Source organism: Arachis duranensis, chromosome 7 (assembly GCF_000817695.3).
Source record: "Arachis duranensis cultivar V14167 chromosome 7, aradu.V14167.gnm2.J7QH, whole genome shotgun sequence".
Lineage (NCBI taxonomy): Eukaryota > Viridiplantae > Streptophyta > Magnoliopsida > Fabales > Fabaceae > Arachis > Arachis duranensis.
In genome coordinates, this window is record NC_029778.3 from 75,657,632 (window position 1) to 75,666,440 (window position 8,809).

At 38.4% G+C, this 8,809-nt stretch overlaps 1 protein-coding gene across 1 annotated transcript in view; it reads left to right on the top strand.

Moving 5' to 3' along the window:
• The window catches only part of LOC110273813 (probable WRKY transcription factor 38), a 64,363-nt gene that overhangs the window by 32,005 nt on the left and 23,549 nt on the right, over window positions 1-8,809 (top strand). The window lies entirely within an intron of this gene.

Consider the following 8,809-nt stretch of genomic DNA (forward strand, 5'->3'; position numbering starts at 1 on the left):
CCCTTTCAGGTTCAGGGTCAGCCTCAACAAGAATGCTTTTGTCTTTGATCCTGCTCATATGAAAGAGAAGAGAACAAGAAAATATGGAATCCTCTATGTCACAGTATAGAGATTCTTTGAGATGTCAGAGGAAAAGAAGAATAGAAGGAGGAGGTAGAATAAGAAGAATTCGAACTTATCAAGAGAGATAGAGTTCGAATTGTGCATTGAGGAGGAGTGTTACTCCATAAATAGAAGGATGTGAGAAGAAGGGAAGTAATTTTCGAAAATAATTTAAGAAGATTTTAAAAACATTTTAAAAAAAAACTTTAGTTGATTTTCGAAAACCAAGATTAAGAAGAATGTTGAATTAAATCATTAATTGTAGGCAAGTATTTTTGAGAATGGAAAGAAATTGATTTTGAAAATATATGATTGAAAAGATATGGTTTGAAAAAGATTTGATTTTGAAAAATTATGAAAACTTGAAAAAAATTTGAATTAAAAACAAAATCTTCCCTCTTGTATCATCCTGGCGTTAAACGCGCAGAATGGTATCCATTCTGGCGTTTAACGCCCAAAATGCTACCCTTTTGGGAGTTAAACGCCCAGCCAGGTACCCTGGCTGGCGTTTAAACGCCAGTTTTCCTTCTTCATTGGGCGTTTTGAACGCCCAGCTTTTTCTGTGTAATTCATCTGCTGCATGTTCTGAATCTTCAATTCTCTGTATTATTGACTTGAAAAGACTCAAACTAAATTTTTTTTTTTGAATTTTTAATGATGAGGAATAATCAAAATGCAACTAAAATCAAATAAACAATGCATGCAAGACAACAAACTTAGAAGTTTGTATACTATTGACACTAACAAATTGAGAATGCATATGAGAAATAACAAAACACTCAAGACAAGAGAATTTAAAGATCAGAGCAAGGAAATCATCAAGAACAACTTGAAGATCAATGAAGAACATAATGCATGTAATTTTCGAAAATTAGAAGAATAAAGACATGCAATTGACACCAAACTTAAAATTAGACACTAGACTCAAACAAGAAACATAAAAATATTTTTGATTTTAAGATTTTATAAAAAAAATTTGTGCTTTTTCGAAAATTGAGTGGAAAAGAAAAACAAGGGTTCAAAATTCTTAATGAGGATTCCAGGAATCATTGCAATGCTAGTCTAAGACTCCGGTCCAGTAATTAGACATGGCTTCACAGCCAGCCAAGCTTTAGCAGATCATTGCTCACAACAGCAAAATTGATAGAAATCAACAAGCTCTTGTGATGATAAGTTGAAACCTCGGTCCAAAAGATTAGACATGGCTTCACAGCCAGCCATACTTCAACAAATCATCATGAAACTCTAGAATCCATTCTTAAAAACTCTGAAGAACAAAATAGAAATATTTTTTATTTATGAAAAATTTTCGAAAAGTAGAAAGCTTAAACATAAAATAAAATTACCTAATCTAAGCAACAAGATGAACCGTCAGTTGTCCAAACTCAAACAATCCCTGGCAACGGCGCCAAAAACTTGGTGCACGAAATTGTGATCATCAATGGCGCCATCAACATGGTACGCTCAATTGCAATCTCAACTCTTTATCACAACTTTGCACAACTAACCAGCAAGTGCACTAGATCGCCCAAGTAATAAACCTTACGCGAGTAAGGGTCGATCCCACGGAGATTGTTGGTATGAAGCAAGCTATGGTCATCTTGTAAATCTCAGTCAGGAGGATTCAAATGGTTATGGAGGATTAATGATTAAAAGATGAATAAAACATAAAATAAAGATAGAGATACTTATGTAATTCATTGGTGAGAATTTCAGATAAGCGTATGGAGATGCTTTGTCCCTTCCGTCTCTCTGCTTTCCTACTGTCTTTATCCAATCCTTGTTACTCCTTTCCATGGCAAGCTGTATGTTGGGCATCACCATTGTCAATGGCTACAGTCCCGTCCTCTCAGTGAAAATGTTCAACGCGCTCTGTCATAGCACGGCTATTCATCTGTCGGTTCTCGATCATGTCGGAATAGAATCCAGTGATTCTTTTGCGTCTGTTACTAATGCCCCACAATCGCGAGTTTGAAACTCGTCACAGTCATTCAATCCTTGAATCCTACTCAGAATACCACATACAAGGTTAGACTTTTCGGATTCTCAAGAATGACCGCCAATGGATTCTAGCTTATACCACGAAGATTCTGATTAAGGAATCCAAGAGATACACATTCAAGCCTTGTTTGCATGTAGAACGGAAGTGGTTGTCAGGCACGCGTTCATAAGTGAGAATGATGATGAGCGTCACATAATCATCACATTCATCATGTTCTTGGGTACGAATGAATATCATCACATTCATCAAGTTCTTGAGTGCGAATGAATATCTTAGAACAAGAATAAGCTGAATTGAATGGAAAATAATAGTAATTGCATTGATACTCGAGGTACAGCAGAGCTCCACACCTTAATCTATGGTGTGTAGAAACTCTACCGTTGAGGTACAATAGCAAAAGGTCCTATTTAAAGAGAACTAGTAGCTTAGGGTTTACAAAAATGAGTAAGTGACGTAAAAATCCACTTCCGGGCCCACTTGGTGTGTGCTTGGGCTGAGCATTGAAGCTTCCATGTGTTGAGACTTTTCTTGGAGTTAAATGCCAGCTTTTGTGCCAGTTTGGGTGTTTAACTCCCACTTTTGTGCCAGTTCCGGTGTTTAACACTGGGAATTCTGAAGCTGACTTGGAGCGCCTGTTTGGGCCATCAAATCTCGGGTAAAGTATGGACTATTATATATTTCTGGAAAGCCCTGGATGTCTACTTTTCAACGCAATTGAGACCGCGCCAATTGGGCTTCTGTAGCTCCAGAAAATCCACTTCGAGTGTAGGGAGGTCAGAATCCAATAGCATCTGCAGCCCTTTTCAGCCTCTGAATCAGATTTTTGCTCAGGTCCCTCAATTTCAGCCAGAAAATACCTAAAATCACAGAAAAACACACAAACTCATAGTAAAGTCCAATAAAAACTAATAAAAATATAATAAAAACTAACTAAAACATACTAAAAACATACTAAAAATGATGCCAAAAAGCGTATAAATTATCCGCTCATCAAGCATGCAGTTTCAACACCAGAAATTCTTGAGGGAAATGAGATTGTGGAGTATGTTGAGGGTGACCATGATGATTTGAGAGAGGTTAGTGATGAAGCTGACAATGAACCCCTACAAGATGAAACCCCAAACCAAGCTAATAAACCCACTACCCCTGCTGATGAGACTCCATTCACCAAGAACACTGAACCAATGCATAATACCTCACCATCCAAGACCACAGAACCAACAGATCCTGGTGCTAATAACCCAACAACCCAAAACAGTAATCCTACTGCCACACCAAATTCTAATCCTAGCCAAGCTACTACTGCAAAGCCTGTTACCACTACTCCTCCAGTTCCCCCAAAAATGAAACCCAATTCAAATGTCAACCCAAATCTGAAATCCAATACTACATCATCACATAAGGCCACTGCCAACCCGAAGGACGCCTCTAAGTCCAAGCCCAAGCCCAACCAGAATTCTGTGTCTAAGCCCAAACCAAACCCAAAGCCCAGAATCAGAACTAAAGCCTATTGCACAAGGTCTGCTTCACAAGTGAGGACTAGGAAGCAACATGAGAAGAAAAAACAAGTGCTGAGGTTGTCTTCTTCTGAAGATGAACACACCACAGAGGACAGTTCATATGATCCTGGGAGAGATGATAGCTCAACTGATGATGATGTTGTTAAAAACTGTGAGACCAAGAGGAGAGAGCCTAGGTCGAAGCATGCACCTGCTGAGGGACTAGCAAAGTCTAAGAGGAAGTTTCTTAATGATGATGATGCATTGGTGGTGGATGATGAGGAGTGTGATGTGGACTTAAGTTTTTTAGAAGTCCCTGTGACAGGAGATGAAAATCTAGACAACTCATATGATCCTGGAGCAGAGTCTGATGGTGCCAACTCTTGGCACTCCGAGGAAATGAAGACTCCTCCTCCTTCGGAAGATGAATTTTCTGAAGAAGAGCCAGATGATGTATTTCCAGTATTTAGAGATGGTATTCGATTCAGTGATTTAAAACTTGAGGTGGGGATGAAATTTAATACAAAGTGGGAGTTCAGAGAGGCAGTGAGAGAGTTTACAATTCAAGAAGGTAGGAGGATTCAGTTTATTAAGAACGATGCTATGAGATGCAGGGCTGTTTGTAAGGCTGAGGAGTGCAAGTGGGTGGTATATGCATCACGAGATCACGAGTAGACATGTTGGCAGATAAAAACCTTCAATGACGACCACACATGTGCTAGAGAGGCCACCAACCGAGCTGCAAATAGGAACTGGTTGACTAGCAAGTTAGTGAAGAAGGTTAGGAAATATCCTAACTTCAGACAATGTGAGGCAGTTGTATACTTCAAGTCCAAGTGTGATCTTGTGCTAAATAGGAATTCAATTTCTAGAGCCTTGGCAAACGCTAGAGCTATGGTGTATGGGGGTGAGAAGGCCCAGTATGCAATGGTAAGGGACTATGGAGAAACCCTATTGAAGTGTAATCCGGGTTCAACAGTTAGAATAGGAACCATTCCCCAACCAGATGGAGAGGTGATCTTTCAGAGGATGTATGTATGTCTTAGTGGGTGCAAGAATGGTTTTAAGGCCAGGTGCAGGCGACTGATTGGTTTAGATGGTGCGTTTCTTAAAACTCAAACTGGAGGCCAGATTCTATCTGCTGTGGGTCAGGACGCAAATCATCACATCTATGTTATAGCATGGGCAATTGTGGATGTCGAGAACACGGAGAACTGGAGGTGGTTTCTGGAGCTACTCCATGAGGACCTTGGAGACTATAAAGAAAACAAATGGTGCTTCATGAGCGACATGCAGAAGGTAAATATAAATGGCTAGTGTATGCCCTTTCATAGTAGGTTGTAGTATTAGAAATGGTATAGCCTATTGCTAGTTAATGTAAGTACCTTGAACTGAATTGTATGCTGTGAACTGATTGACTTTACTGTTTGTGTATAGTATGTTGTGAACTGAATTGTATGATGTGAACTGAATTGTATGCTGTGAACTGAATGGCTTTACTGTTGTATAATGTTTGAGTATTATGTGAACTATACTGTTAGGGACTATTATGTATCACAAATTATATCTCAATGACTATTATGTATCACGAATTGTATCTCAGGGACTATTATGTATCACGATTTGTATCTCAGGGACTATTATGTAGAACGAATTGTATCTCAGAGACTATTATGTATCACGATTTGTAACTAAGGGACCATTACATATCACGAATTGTATCTGTTTCACATGCAGGGCCTGCTTTCTGCAGTCCAGGAGGTCATGCCTCATGTCCACCATAGGTTCTGCGTGTGGCACTTATGGAGAAATTTTAACAAGCAGTGGAAGGATTTAGAGTTAAGGGGTTTACTTTGGGAATGCGCACGATCAACAACTTATCAAGATTTCTCTGACAATATGAAGAAGATTAAGAAAATTAATGAAGAGGCGTGGAGTTACCTGAACAAGTGGCCTATGGAGTCCTGGACAAAGTCAGCATTTAGTCATGCTCCTAAACTGGATAATATATGCAATAACGCTTGCGAGGTCTTTAATGCAAGAATTAAGGAAGCAAGGGCCAAGCCAATCATCACGCTACTTGAGGAGGTCAGAATGTTTGTCATGAGAACAATCGCTAAAAACAAAGTTAAGTTAGCCAACCATGTCGGAAAGCTACCACCAGTGGTTCAAAGTAGGTTGGACAAGATCAGGAAGGAGTCTAAAAGTTGGATGCCAATCTGGATAGGGGATGATGAGTATGAGAAGTTTGAAGTTCATGATCATCCAACTAACATGGTAGTGGATTCGGGCAAGCGACTATGCACATGTCAATTTTGGATGCTAACAGGTAATTAAATACTTTATTAACCAAGAGATCTGTGTTAAATACTTTAATGACACATTACTTTGTTAATTCCTTCAGGAATGTCCTGTGTGCATGCGTGTGCAGCCCTCGCAAGGGTGAATAAGAGGCCTGAAGATTTCTGTCATAAGTGGCTCACCATGGACACATATAGAGACACCTATGCACATTACATAAATTCATTTTCTGGACAATCTCTTTGGGAAAAATCTGACCAGAATAGACCACAAGCTCCAAAGAAAAAGAAGAAGCCAGGACCAGTAACAAAGAAAAGGAGAAAGGATGCAGATGAGGGTAATGAGGGAAGCAAGAAGTCTAAGGTAATTGGGACTCTAAAGAGACAACTAAAACCGTTTACCTGCAAATACTGTCTACAAAAGGGGCACACAAAGAGGGGTTGTCTAAAAAAGAGAGCAGCTGATGTTGCTCAAGCTCTTGCTGATGCAGCTGCAGCTGCAGCTGCTGCTAAGACAAAGCCCACTGAACAAGCACCTACTCAAGCTCCTCAAGATGCACCTGCTCAGGCTCCTCCAGAAGCACCATCTCAAGCTGCTCCAGAAGCCCCTGCACCAGTTGAGATCGACCTCTCCCAGCCAAACTACTCCAATGCACAACAGTCCCAACATAGTCAAGAGGTAGTTGCATTTAGTTTCACAACTCATACTCAAAATTGTTGTCCACGTTCAACTGAATTTATGTCCTACTGAAACAGGATCCACCTGCGAGGCCATCCAAGTTGCAGACAAGAAGGAGGTCCTCCACACCACCATCAGGATCGATTACTGTGGATCCACTACAAGGAGCAAGCTCAGCCACATCTTCAAGACTGGCCAACTTCCTGAAATTTGTCCCAACACCTGGCTTCAAGCCACCAAGGAAGAAGAAATGAAGATGTACCTGATCCTGTTTTTGCCTATTTTGGATGAAACTTGGCAGCTTTTTGTAAATGATGCTTTTTGTTTTGTGGCTTGAATTTATGGCAGTAGACTTTTAGTATATTTGAATAGAATATGACAATGATGGCACTCTGTGTCCTTTGGCTAAGGTGTATTTTGTCTTAAGAGTTGTCATTAGTATGGCAGGATTATTGTTACTTTTGTTAAAACTTATTGATATGGATATTATTATTGTTACAATTTCTTCCAGCTTCAATTATGCTACTTCAGATGCATTTTTTTGCTGTGACTTTCAGCAATTTCATTGAATGACAGAAAACAACTATGACATTTGAGAAGGAAAATTTTTCTTTCTTCTAATACACTTCTAACACAAACTCATCTTGAAACTTTAACTACCAACATAAAACCAACAACAAAAACTACAAACAAAGCCAAACCTAAAATGTACATTTTTTGGGTTCTAACTTCAGCTTCTATCTTCCCAATTCTCCAAGCCAAATCCACCCTAACTTGGTCACCATCCACAGTAGACATTACCCTTCCTCTCAGGTCTTCTTCTCCAATGTCAGCCCAGACAAACAAACCACACCACCTCTTACCATTAACATTGTAGTTAGGGCACTTAAAGAATGGCTTGTTAGGGTTAGCCTCTGTTGTGGACCACCGAAGAACAGGGCGGCACCCACACCCACACCACTGCGAAACACCTGACGCTCTACTTCGACTGGAACTCCTACTGTTGGACCGCATGGAACTCTGGCTCCCACTTGCAATCATGCTGGTAAACTCGGAAGGGAGCAGGAGACGAAGAACCAGAGAGAAATGGGAAGAAGAAGAAGATGATGGGGTCACAGGATGAACTTAGGTTTAAAAAGGGGGATAAGAACTAAATTGGAGCAATTCAAACTTTAGGCCACGTCATATAACCGTTAGTGTGTCCAGCGTGGCAATATTTGCCAAGTCACTAACGGCGTCAGACCTCCGGTGACGGAAAATAGGGTAAGGACTAACGTGGTGCATTTTTTCCAATCTCGGGGACTAATTTGGTGCAATTAGGATCTGGAGGACTAAATCAGTGTAACTCGTCAATCTTAAGGACCAAAGTGGGGCTTAACTCAAAATTTTTTATATACAACACATAAATTTAGTGCATAACATAAAATTTTTTAAAGAATTACGTGTTTAAAACATTGAGATTTAACTAACAAAATACATACAGTACATAAATTTTAGCACACAATACATAAATTTAATTGCACAGTAAAATTTTAAAGGGCCGTATACTAAAAATATTAATTCATTCAACCAACAAAATACATTCGCAGTAAAATTTTTATATTGTATTGATAAATTTATGCCTATCTGCAAAAATTTCTGTATTATTAGCAAAAATTTTTATTCTATATTAATAAGTTTTATATTTTCTAATAAAAAATTTTATGCTAAAGAATTATGCAACAGAAGAAAAACATTATGCATTTATTTTTTATTGGTCTTGTATCAATTTGATTAAATTTAATTATAAAAATATTTTTATATATAATATCATTGATATATATTGCTAATTTATATAGTTTAATTCTTTTAAAGCTTTATATTCGTTAATTATTCTTTTGATGCGTTCTTTTCTTTTAATTAATTCTTTATTCAATATGGAGATGTAAAATAAAGAAGCCTCTTTAATTAATAATTAACTGACCATAAGGTGCCAGCTGTCTCGTTAACCATGATATTGTAATATTGAATTTTTTTATTTTGCTGATAACTACATATAATACAATAATACATTTAACCTGATTAATTAATCATGGATAGTAGTAGGTTTCGTCAGAGATTAGGCGCCTTACGTAAGCATCATGACGTCACTCGAGGGATATTCTTTCTAGATTCGTTCGTTGGAGCCCTCAAAATTTGAAAATGGATTCTTTTTTTTTTTTTAATATTTTAAAAAAATAAAGTATAA